Source organism: Physeter macrocephalus, chromosome 6 (assembly GCF_002837175.3).
Source record: "Physeter macrocephalus isolate SW-GA chromosome 6, ASM283717v5, whole genome shotgun sequence".
In the NCBI taxonomy this organism is placed as follows: Eukaryota; Metazoa; Chordata; class Mammalia; order Artiodactyla; family Physeteridae; genus Physeter; species Physeter macrocephalus.
The window spans coordinates 11,849,991-11,861,963 of record NC_041219.1 but is presented as its reverse complement, the minus strand read 5'-3'; positions in this window follow the sequence as shown (position 1 = coordinate 11,861,963).

Here is an 11,973-nt window from a genome sequence, read left to right as displayed (position 1 = left end):
GTTTTTGCTGGCTGTCAGTCAGAGGATGTCCTCCACTTCTAGAGGCCATCTGAGTTCCTTGCCACATGGTTCTCTCCATTGGCAGTTCATAACATAGCAGCTTGCTTCTTCAAGGACAGCAGCAAAGTGACAAAGGGCAATTCTGCTAATAAGATGAATTCTTACATAATGTAACATAATGATGGGAGTGATGTATCCCATCACATCTGCCATACAATGTAATTATGGGAGTAACACCCTATAACTTTTGCCATATTCTATTGGTTGGAAGCAATTCACAGGCTCCACCTACATTCAGGGGTAGGAGCTTAAAGAAGGGCATTAAAAGGCAGGGATCATTGGTAGTTACCTTAGGGTCTATCTGCCACAATGAACAATGAGGGGTGGAAACTAGTAGATAAATGCTTCCCTCTTCTTCACTCAGGCAGACAATTCTAGACGAATTCTAGACAAATATTCAAAGATCTAGAAAAATAAATCCTAGTTGCCTACAGAAATGTCTAGACTGATCATCTAGTCTTGAATTGGCTTTCCTTCCTTCCATGTTTTAGTTTCCCAGTTTTTCACTCATTTGCTGGGATCTCTTTCCAAAATCAACTACCTGCATGTAAGTCATTGTCATAGACTAATTTCTGGGAGGAAGCTAGGTTAAGGTAGAAGGAGTAAATAAACCTGTATAGATGGTACATTACAAAATAGGAGGGATATTAAGCAGGAGATCCTCCTTCCCACAGAAGAATTATGAACCTCCTCCCACAACCCCATATAATTTCTTTGGACTATCTTTAGTAAAGCAATGCTAAAACTTCACAAAAGAAAGCACAAGAGGGTTTTCCAAGATACAGTATCTAAACTCTCTTCTCCACAAAGCCAGAACTTACCCTGGATGCTAGACTGGGATAGGCTAGCAAGTGGAGCTTAATTAGTTTCTGTTGTAGAGAGAGAGTTTTATCAAGTATGAACCTGGCAAAGCTTAACAGCACAAAAAGAATGACAGAAGTATTTAAATATAGAGAAGAAAACTATTAAAGAACACCTATCACCAAAAAAGGACTAGTTTTCTTTAGTTATCTCTATTTTCATGGTGCCTGTCTTCTGAAGTGGTGACTACCATTCACTCTACTTTGGCCGAGTCATTCGTCAAATCAATGACTGTTGGGTCATATGTTTGGGGAGGGTATGGATGGAATTACAAAAAGGGGACCCATGACACTCGGGGTAAGAGTTATGAGGAAGAAAAACCAATGAGGTACTTACAAAAAGGACTTGAGTCAGAATCATATGGACACCATGTCCAGCAGAGTGAATTACTGTAATCTTCACATAAAACTTTGAAAATAGTTGCCTTAAGATTATACTGTCTGTATGATCAGAGTTCTCATTTCCTTTTCTTAAAATATGGGTTAGGACTCTTTGAAATGTCTAAAGATAGGTGACTACCGTTGGTTGAGTATATTATATGAACAGGCCCAGCACTGAGCTAATTGCTTCGCATGCAATTTCACAACATCTTTTTGAGCATAGAAGCTATTATTATTCTTTCCCCTAAGTATGGGGAAACTGTTAACCTCAGGATATTGAGTAATTTGCCCAAGGTCATAACAGCTAGTGAATGACAAAGCCAAGACCCAAAACTCATGTCCACTTACTCTAAAGTTAAGGGCTTTAACCACTGCATCACACTGCTGCCTCAGGTTTCAAGATAGGAAATCTCAATTTTTAAAAAATATTTTAAAAGAATTTAAGCTTTTCCATATCTCATTTTAGTCACTTAAACTAATGAGCTTAAAATTTCTGTTTTTCTCTGAAAAATGCAAACTAATCTATGGTGACAGAAAACACACATCAGCACTTGAGGATAGGAGAAGGCTGGGAGGGGCAGGAGGGGGAGGAAGGAAACACAAAGTGGCATGAAAAAACTTTTGGGAGTGATAAATATGTTTGTTATCTTGATTATAATGATAGTTCCATGTCTGTATACATACGTCAAAACTTATCAAATTATACTTTAAATATGTACAGTTTACTGCATGTCAATTATACTTCAAATTGCAGATGAGGAAGTCAGTATCAAGAAGTTAAAGTGTCTTGTCCAAGATTAGCCAGAGAGATGGTGGTAGAGACAATAAAAATACAGCTTCTAAGATTCTTGAACAAGTGCTTTTTGCATCTCAATTTGATGTTATTTCCATCTGGTTTCAAAAAGGATTTGAAGAGACATAAAATATGACATGAAAGAAAGAAGAGGATCATGCTTAAGAAGACCTATGGGCTAACTTACTTATCTCAATTGAGACTGGAAATCCACTGTGAATTCACTTGATGAAAAAGTCCAATGCATCTCTTTAGAAGTTTGTCATCATATGCAATTTACTGAGAAATACATATTTTTAGGAAGTCTAAAGTTTGTGTGACCAGCAGGAGGCAACTAAATACTTCAGAAACAGCATCTTGTTTTTTTTGGGGTTTTTTTTTGTGGTACGCGGGCCTCTCACTGTTGTGGACTCTCCCGTTGCGGAGCACTGGCTCCGGACGCACAGGCTCAGAGGCCATGGCTCACGGGCCCAGCCGCTCCGCGGCATGTGGGATCTTCCCAGACCAGGGCACGAACCCGTGTCCCCTGCATCGGCAGGCGGATTCTCAACCACTGCACCACCAGGGAAGCCCCAGCATCGTGTACAGGAGAACAAATTAAACTTGGAGACTGTTAGCATTCTCAGCTGTGTAGGAGAACTAAATTCCTTTTAAAATGATAATTAACACCTAGCCACATATTCTCATAACACTGAATTTGTGAAGATGGTTAGAACACTCCCCTAAGTAGACAGACTATAAAACCACATACTAAGGCCTATATGTGGCAGATTGTTTTGGCTGTTTTTTTCCATCTACAAGGTTCTTTGCAAAAATCTATGTATTTTATAATAGAGTTCTTTAAAACTTCTTGTATTATAGAAAATATAGGGAATTCCCTGGCGGTCCAGTGGTTAGGACTTGGCGCTTTCACTGCTGGGGCCCAGGTTCAATCCCTGGTTGGGGAACTAAGATCCCGAAAGCTGCGTGGTGTGGCCAAAAAAAGAAAAGAAAAGAAAAGAAAATATAATAAACATTGACTTATTTCTGTAAGTTATTCTAGAATTCTGCTATTTTACTTGACATATTTTTTTGCAGTATTATCTCACTGTAGTTTTTTTTTTTAATTTTTATTGGAGTATAGTTGCTTTACAATGTTGTGCTAGTTTCTACTGTACAGCAAAGTGAATCAACTATATGTGTACATAGATCCCCTCTTTTTTGGATTTCCTTCCCATTTAAGTCACCACAGAGCACTGAGTAGAGTTCCCTGTGCTACATAGTAGGTTCTCATTAGTTATCTATTTTATACATAGTATCAATAGTGTATATATGTCAATCCCAATCTCCCAATTCATCCCACCCCCCTTTTCCCCTTGGTATACATACGTTTGTTCCCTATGTTTGTGTCTCTATTTCTGCTTTGTAAATAAGATTGTCTATATCAATTTTTTCAGATTCCACATATACGCGTTAATATACGATATTTGTTTTCTCTTTCTGACTTAACTTCACTCTATATGAATCTCTAAGTCGAATCACATCTCTGCAAATGACCCGATTTCATTCCTTTTTAGGGCAAGTAATATTCCATTGTATATATGTACCACATCTTCTTTATCCATTCCTCTGTTGATGGACATTTAGGCTGCTTCCATGTCCTGGCTATTGTAAATAGTGCTGCAATGAACATTGTGGTATATGTCTCTTTTTGAATTATGGTTTTCTCAGGGCATATGCCCAGTAGTGGGATTGCTGGGTCATATGGTAGTTCTATTTTTAGTTTTTTAAGGAACCTCCATACTGTTCTCCATAGTGGCTGTATCAATTTACATGCCCACCAACAATGCAAGAGGGTTCCCTTTTCTCCACACCCTCTCCAGCATTTATTGTTTGTAGATTTTGTGATGTTGGCCATTCTGACTGGTGTGAGGTGATACCTCATTGTAGTTTTGATTTGCATTTCTCTAATAATTAGTGATGTTGATTTTTTCATGTGTTTGCATTGGCCATCTGTATGTCTTCTTTGGAGAAATGTCTATTTAGGTCTTCTGCCCATTTTTTTGATTGGGTTGTTTGTTTTTTTGATGTTGAGCTGCATGAGCTGCTTGTATATTTTAGAGATTAATCCTTTGTCATTTGCTTCATTTGCAAATATTGTCTCCCATTCTGAGGGTTGTCTTTTCATCTTGTTTGTGGTTTCCTTTGCTGTGCAAAAGCTTTTAAGTTTTATTAGGTCCCATTTGTTTTTTGTTTGTTTGTTTTTATTCTCATTAATCTAGGAGGTGGGTCAAAAAAGATCTTGCTGTGATTTATGTCAAAGAGTGTTCTGCCCATGTTTTCCTCTAAGAGTTTTATAGTGCCTGGCCTTATTTAGGTCTTTAATCCATTTTGAGTTTATTTTTGGGTATGGTGTTAGGGAGAGTTCTAATTTCATTCTTTTACATGCAGCTGTCCATTTTTTCCAGCACCACTTATTGAAGAGGCTGTCTTTGCTCCATTGTATATTCTGGCCTCCTTTGTCATAGATTAGGTGACCATAGGTACATGGGTTTGTCTCTGGGCTTTCTATCCTGTTCCATTGATCTATATTTCTGTTTTTGTGCCAGTACCATACTGTCTTGATTACTGTAGCCCTGAAGTATAGCACAGATGCAAGAATCCTCAACAAAATACTAACAAACGGAGTCTAACAACACATTAAAAGGATTATACACCATGGTCAGGTGGGATTTATCCCAGTGATGCAAGGATTCTTGAGTATAGGTAAATCAATCAGTGTGATACACCATACTAACAAATTGAAGAATGAAAACCATACGATCATCTCAATAGATGCAGAAAAAGTTTCCAAAAAAATTCAACACCCATTTATGATAAAAACTCTCCAGAAAGTGGGCATACAGGGAACCTACCTCAACATAATAAATGCCAAATATGACAAACCCACAGCAAACATTATTCTCAATGGTAAAAAACTGAAAGCATTTCCTCTAAAATCAGGAACAAGACAAGGGTACCCTCTCTCACCACTATTATTCAACATAGTTTTGGAAGTCCTAGCCACGGCAATCAGAGAAGAAAACGAAATAAAAGGAATCCAAATTGGAAAAGAAGAAGTAAAACTGTCACTGTTTGCAGATGACATGATTCTATCGTAGAAAATCCTGAAGATGCCACCAGAAAGCTACTAGAGAAGAATTTAGTAAAGTCGCAGGATACAAAATTAATACACAGAAGTCTCTTGCATTCCTATACACTAACAATGAAAGATCAGAAAAAAAATTAAGGAAACAATCCCATTTAACATTGCAACACGCAAAAAAGAAAAAAAAAACATTGCAACAAAAAGAATAGAATACCTAGGAATAAACCTACCTAAGGAGGCAAAAGACCTGTATGCAGAAAACTTTAAGATACTGATGAAAGATACCAAAGACGACACAAACAGATGGTGAGATATACCATGTTCTTGGATTGGAAGAATCAATATTGTGAAAATGACTATATTACCCAAAGCAATCTACAGATTCAATGCAATCCCTATCAAATTACCAATGGCATTTTTCACAGAACTAGAACAAAAAATTTTACAATTTGTATGGAAACACAAAAGACCTCAAATAGCCAAAGCAATCTTGAGGAAAAAAAAAAAAAACAATGAAACGGAGCTGGAGGAATCAGGTTCCCTGCCTTCAGACTATACTATAGGACTACAGTAATCAGGACAGTGCCTGACATTCTAAAATCAAAATATATAGTTTGCACAGGATCTTGTTTTATATATATATATATATATATACAGAGAGAGAGAGAGAGAGAGAGAGAGAGAGAGATTTTAAGAAATTGGTTCATGCAGTTGTGAAGACTCAGAGAAGAGTTGCAGTTCAAGTCCAAAAACAGTCTGCTGTCAGAATTCCTTCTCACTTGGAGAAGGTCAGTCTTTGTTCTGTTAAGGCCCTCAACTGATTGGATGAGGCCCACCCACATTATGGAGGGCAATCTGCTTTCCTCAAAGTCCACCAATTTAAATGTTAATCTCATCCAAAAACACCTTCACAGAAACATCCAGAATTAAGTTTGACAAAATATCTGGGCACGGTGGCCCAGCCAAGTTGACATATAATATTAAGCATCACAGTTTTCCTATTTGTTTATATCTATAGGAATAGAACTATACAGTCAAATAATCCAAACCTTCTCTAGCTGGAACAGCAATGCCTGACACAAAGAGAGCATTCAGTAAATGTATGCTGATTTGAATTTAACTGAATTTCAGTGAATCGAATTAAATATCCCTAGTGATGGCTAGGTCCTGCCAGGCTTCCAGTGTGATGTTGGGAGATCGTATAGGACAGAGGTTAGGCACAAGCTCTGGAGTCAGATTATCCAGGTTCACATAATGGTGCCTCTGCTTACTTTCTGTGTAATCTTGGATGAGTTAGTTAACTTTGCTGAGTCTCCATTTCCTCATCTATACAAAGGGAATAGGAATAAAAGCTATTAATAGTATACATTGCTAGTGTTAATCAACATTCAGTTCTCTTTTCCTTCTGGGTACTCAGTGGATTGACTATTTCTCAGCAACCCTGCAACTGGATGGGGCCATGTAACTCAGGCTGGCCAATGATATATTGTGGAATTGAAATGTATCAATTTCAGAATGAGGGCATGAAAGGCCCATATGAAATTCCCCAGTCTTTCTTCCCTGACTGGGACAACCACAGAAGAAGACTCATGTTAAGATGGTGACACCACAAGCTTGAAAGAGCCTGGGTTATTGTGTCACCATGTGGAGGACAGTAGTCTGCAGCCAGAGCCAACTTTTTGGAACAAGAAATAAATCTGCATTCAGTTAAACCACTGACTTTTTTTTTTCAACTGCATTGTAACCTAGACTATTCTATTCTGTCTCACAGACGTGTTTTGATGATTCAATCAGATATTGTATGGGAATTGCTTGATTGATAAGTAATTAGCACTCAAATGTTATCATTATTATATTGAATGAATCATATTGGCTTTGAATATAAAACACTGCTCTTCTGTTGATCATTGTAACAATTCAAAACTCGAACAAATCTGAGTGCCTGGGAACTTTTATTTAAAGTATTCCAACTCTTTAAACTTTTACTTAGAACACCGCCTAATACACAATAGGCATTCATGAATAAAGAACAAGTTCCTATTTCAGTGAACTGATAATAAATGCTATCATTCTTTTCTGGGATCTTTTATTCCCTTATTGTCAGGCTGCTAAAATTTCTTTTACATTTCTTTTATGAGACCACAGTTCTTATTAAACAACCATTTTTGGATAGAGTTGTCCTATCAATAATGGGAATTAGGCAGTGATAGCTGCTTACATGTCTTAACTCTCTTCTGAATTCAGAACCAGTTCACAGGGATCCAGACAGAGAAAACAAAACAAAGCAAAACAAAACACCTTCTTACTGATAAAACTGCTTGGACAATATGATTTCAACATACAGTCACAACAAGGATTTTCAATACTCCTTCCCAAGTCCAAATGGGAGATTACATACCAAAGGAAAATTTAGGTTTGCAGGACAGATAAACTAAGGCAGAGTCACTGTTTTACACTCAGCGAGGTCAACAGTAGGAAGAAGGAGAATTAGGCCTCAGGCCTGCTCTAGAAGGTAAGCCTGGACCCTGATTCATGTGAGTTTAGTTTATTACACAGAATGAGGAACAGATCAGAACATAATCTGTTGTGCGTAGGTAGATTTGAAAAATATGGCAAGAAAGGGAGTGGATCTTATTTTCATCTCCCCAAATCACCAATTAAATAAAACACTCTTTCTACTTATAGAAGGTTTCAGAAATAAAAATGGAAGTTACTCTTCACTAAAGTTCTAAAAGAAGCATGTTACTATTTTAAGAGCCAGGTAAGGGAGCACCTAAACATATAAAACAAATATTAACAAATCTAAAGGGAGAAATAGAAAGCAATACAATAATAGAAGTGGACTTTAATAGCCTACTTTCATCAATGAATAGATGATCCAGACAGAAAATCAATAAGGAGACACTGGCCTTATATGACATGTTATATTAGATTGAGCTAATAGACATATGTAGAACATTCCATCCAAAAGCAACAGAATGCCATTCGCCTCAAGCACACCTGGAATATTCTCCAGGAAAGATCACATGCCAGACCACAAATAATAAATTTAAGAAGACTGAAATCATATCAAACATCTTTTCTAATCACAATGGTATGAAACTAGAAATCAATTACAGGTAGAAACTGGAAAATTCACAAATACATGGGGATTAAACAACATGTTACTGAACAACCAATGGGTCAAAGAAGAAATCAAAAGAGAAATTAAAATATATCTTGAGAAAAATGGAAGTAGAAATAGAACATACTGAAATTTATGTAATGCAGGAAAAGCAGTTCTAAGAGGGAAGTTCATAGCAACAAATGTCTACATTAAGAAACAAGAAAGAGCTCAAATATATATATATATATATATATTATATATATATATATTATATATATATATTATATATATATATATATATTATATATATATTTTGGTTGCACTGCATGTGGAATCCTAGTTCCCTGACCAGGGATCGAAACTGCACCCCTTGCATTGGAAGCACGGAGTCTTAACCACTAGACTGCCAGGGAAGTCCTGAAAGATCTCAAATAAATAACCTAACTTTACACCTCAAGGAACTGGAAAAAGAAAAACAAACTAAGCCCAAAATTAGTAGAAGGAAGGAAATAACAAAAATCAGAGTCGAAATAAATGATATAGAGACTAAAAAGACAACAGAAAAGATCAATGAAACTAAGAGGTGTTTTTTTTTAGTGGAGATATAATTTACATATAACATTATATTAGTTTCAGGTGTACAACATAATGATTCGACATTTGGATATACTGCAAAATAACCACAATAACATCCATCACCACACACAGTTTCAATTTTTTTTCTTGTGATGAGAACTTTTAAGATCTACTCTATTAGCAACTTCCAAATATACAATACAGTATGGTTAACTACAGTCACCATGCTGTACATTACATCCCCAGGACTTATTTATTTTATAACTAGAAGTTTGTACCTTTTGACCACCACCACACATTTTGCCCATCCCCACCCCCTGCAACTGGCAACTACCAATCTGCTCTATTTATGAGTTTGGGGGTTTTTTGTTTGTTGTTTTTAATTTAATTTAATTTAATTTTTAAAATTTTTATTTATTTTTGGCTTCATTGGGTCTTCGTTGCTGTGCGTGGGCTTTCTCTAGTTGCGGCAAGAGGGGGCTTCTCTTGTTGCAGGGAATGGACTCTTGGTGTGTGGGCTTCAGTAGTTGTGGCATGCAGGCTTCAGTAGTTGTGGCGCATGGGCTTAGCTGCTCCGCGGCATGTGGGATCTTCCCAGACCAGGGCTCGAACCCGTGTCCCCTGCATTGGCAGGTGCATTCTTAACCACTACGCCACCAGGGAAGTCCCTGTTTTTGTTTTTTAGATTCTACATGTTAGTGAGATGATATGGTATTTACCTTTCTCCACCTGACTTATTTCACTTAGCATAATGTCCTCAAGATCCATTCATGTTGTTGCAAATGTCAGAATTTCCTTCTTTTTCATGGCTGAGTAATACAAATATATTACATTTTTTGATCTATTCATCTATCAGTGGGTACTTAGGTTGCCTCCATGTCTTGGCTATTGTAAATAATGCTGCAATAAACAAGTAAGTGCAGATATCATTTGAGTTTGTTTTTCATTTCTTTCAGATAAATACCCAGAAGTGAAACTGCTGGATCACATGGTAGTTCTATTTTTAATTTTTTGAGGACCCTCCATACTGTTTTCCATAGTAGCTGCATCAATTTACATTCCCACTAAAGGTGCACAAGGGTTCCCTTTTCTCCACATCCATGCCAACACTTGTTATTTCTTGGTTTTTTGATAATAGCCATTCTAACAGGTGTGAGGTGATATCTTATTACGGTTTTGATTTGTAGTTCCCTGACGATTAGTGATGTTGAGCATCTTTTCATGTACGTGTTGGCCATCACTATGTCTTCTTTTAAAAAATGTCTATTCAGCTCCTTTCTCCAATCTTCTCCATTTCTGAAGCCAGAACCTGAAAGTTATTATTGATCTTCCCTTCTTCTTCAACCCCCAAATCAAGCTAACATCAAAATTAAGCCTTTCTCCAATGAAAAAAGAAGAGTGTTCAGTAAGGAATTTGGGAGCAATTAAAGAAAGATAAACAGAGCAGAGAAAGATAAAGTTGCAAAGGAGACTCAGGAAGAGTCAGAAGGATAGGATGAAAACTAAGAGAATATGATAACATAAAAACTAAAGAAGAGAATTTCTGCCCAAAGACAAACAAGAGACAAAGAAGTTGCGAATTAGCCATGACTGCTAAGTGAAAAGGCTGTGTGGATCTGCTGCTAATGTAGCCCTCCCGAGCCATAGGTAAGATGCATGGGCCAAGAAAATCAGCAGGCAAAGAGAGGCTTTGAAGAAGTTACCAGCTAGGCTGGTGCCCTGGCAACCTCCCAAGCTGGAATGTACAGACTCGTGTTGATATGTGGGCTAAGTAGGAAGTAGCGATTTTTTTAAAAAAATAAGCTTTTGTTATTATAAAAGCATTATATGCAAGGTAGAAGGTTGGAACTATAAATAAGCAAAATAGGAAAATAAAAACAACCATATTGCCTATATAGAGTTTACCACTGTTAACAGTTTATTGTATACCTTTATTTACCCTTACATATGTGTATATATATATATATATAAATATGCATTTTTTAAACAAAGTGGTATCATACTTGATGTGCAGTTTTGTAATTTAGTTACCTTTTTAAAATTAACAATCTCTACCTTAACCTTTCCAAGTCAATACATTTTCATCTTATCTAAAACTCAAATTCAGATTTCCTCATTAGTCTCCAAAATATCTTTACTTTGAGAATAGTAATTAAAAGTAAAGAATTATTATTTATTTTTCATTTCCTGTAGGAACCATATTTCAGGGTAACCAAAGTGTTCCAAGTAATAAAGGCAAGCTCTAGTTTACTAAAGAATGTCAGAATATTGTAGCAATGATGAAATTAGAATTAATTTTGCAATTCTTATTGAAATTATTGGCTCATGTAAGGGTTTTTAATGGGTGTTAAAGGATGAGCTTCATGTTTGGAGGGGAAGTGGACATCTCTATACTATCAAAGTAATGTCATACAAATTACTTCCTAGTCACAAGTTTATAAAGTAGGGATAAGACTGCCATATCATTAATTCAGTTATCAGTCTAAGCATCAATAATTGTCATCAGTCAAATAGCATGAAAGATGCTGTATAAAAATATACTACATCACCTACAAGTATTCTAGCCCAAAATATTTATCTTGAATTGATCAAGTCTTCACATTTAATATCTTTTAAAGAAAGAGTTCAAAAAGCCATTTTTACAACTATCAAAAATCATGTTCTCGTTTGCTAAGTGACTGGGAAGGCAGATAAATAATGAAATGTATGCATTGTGCTTAGAGATAAATTTTGTTTTACTATGATTCACTGTACTTAAGAAATAAGCTTCGCAAGAGGTGACTGGCTTAGAGTGTTGACTCCATGTACGGTAAGTAGAGGTCTGGTTGGAAGTCTTACTTGAATGGAAAACACAACTCTGAAATTGAGTCAACCTCCTGGTTGCTAACGAAGTGGCTTTCATTCTTACATTATATGTGAGATCCTGATATTTGAATTGGGGATTGTCCAGATTCTTAAATAAAACTGCTCGCATGGCCTGAGGTTATGCTTGTCTATGTATTTTTTGTAATTCTCAGAATTAGGCCAGTCGATCAAAAGGTTTGGTATCAACAGAAAGTTGGTAGCGTGT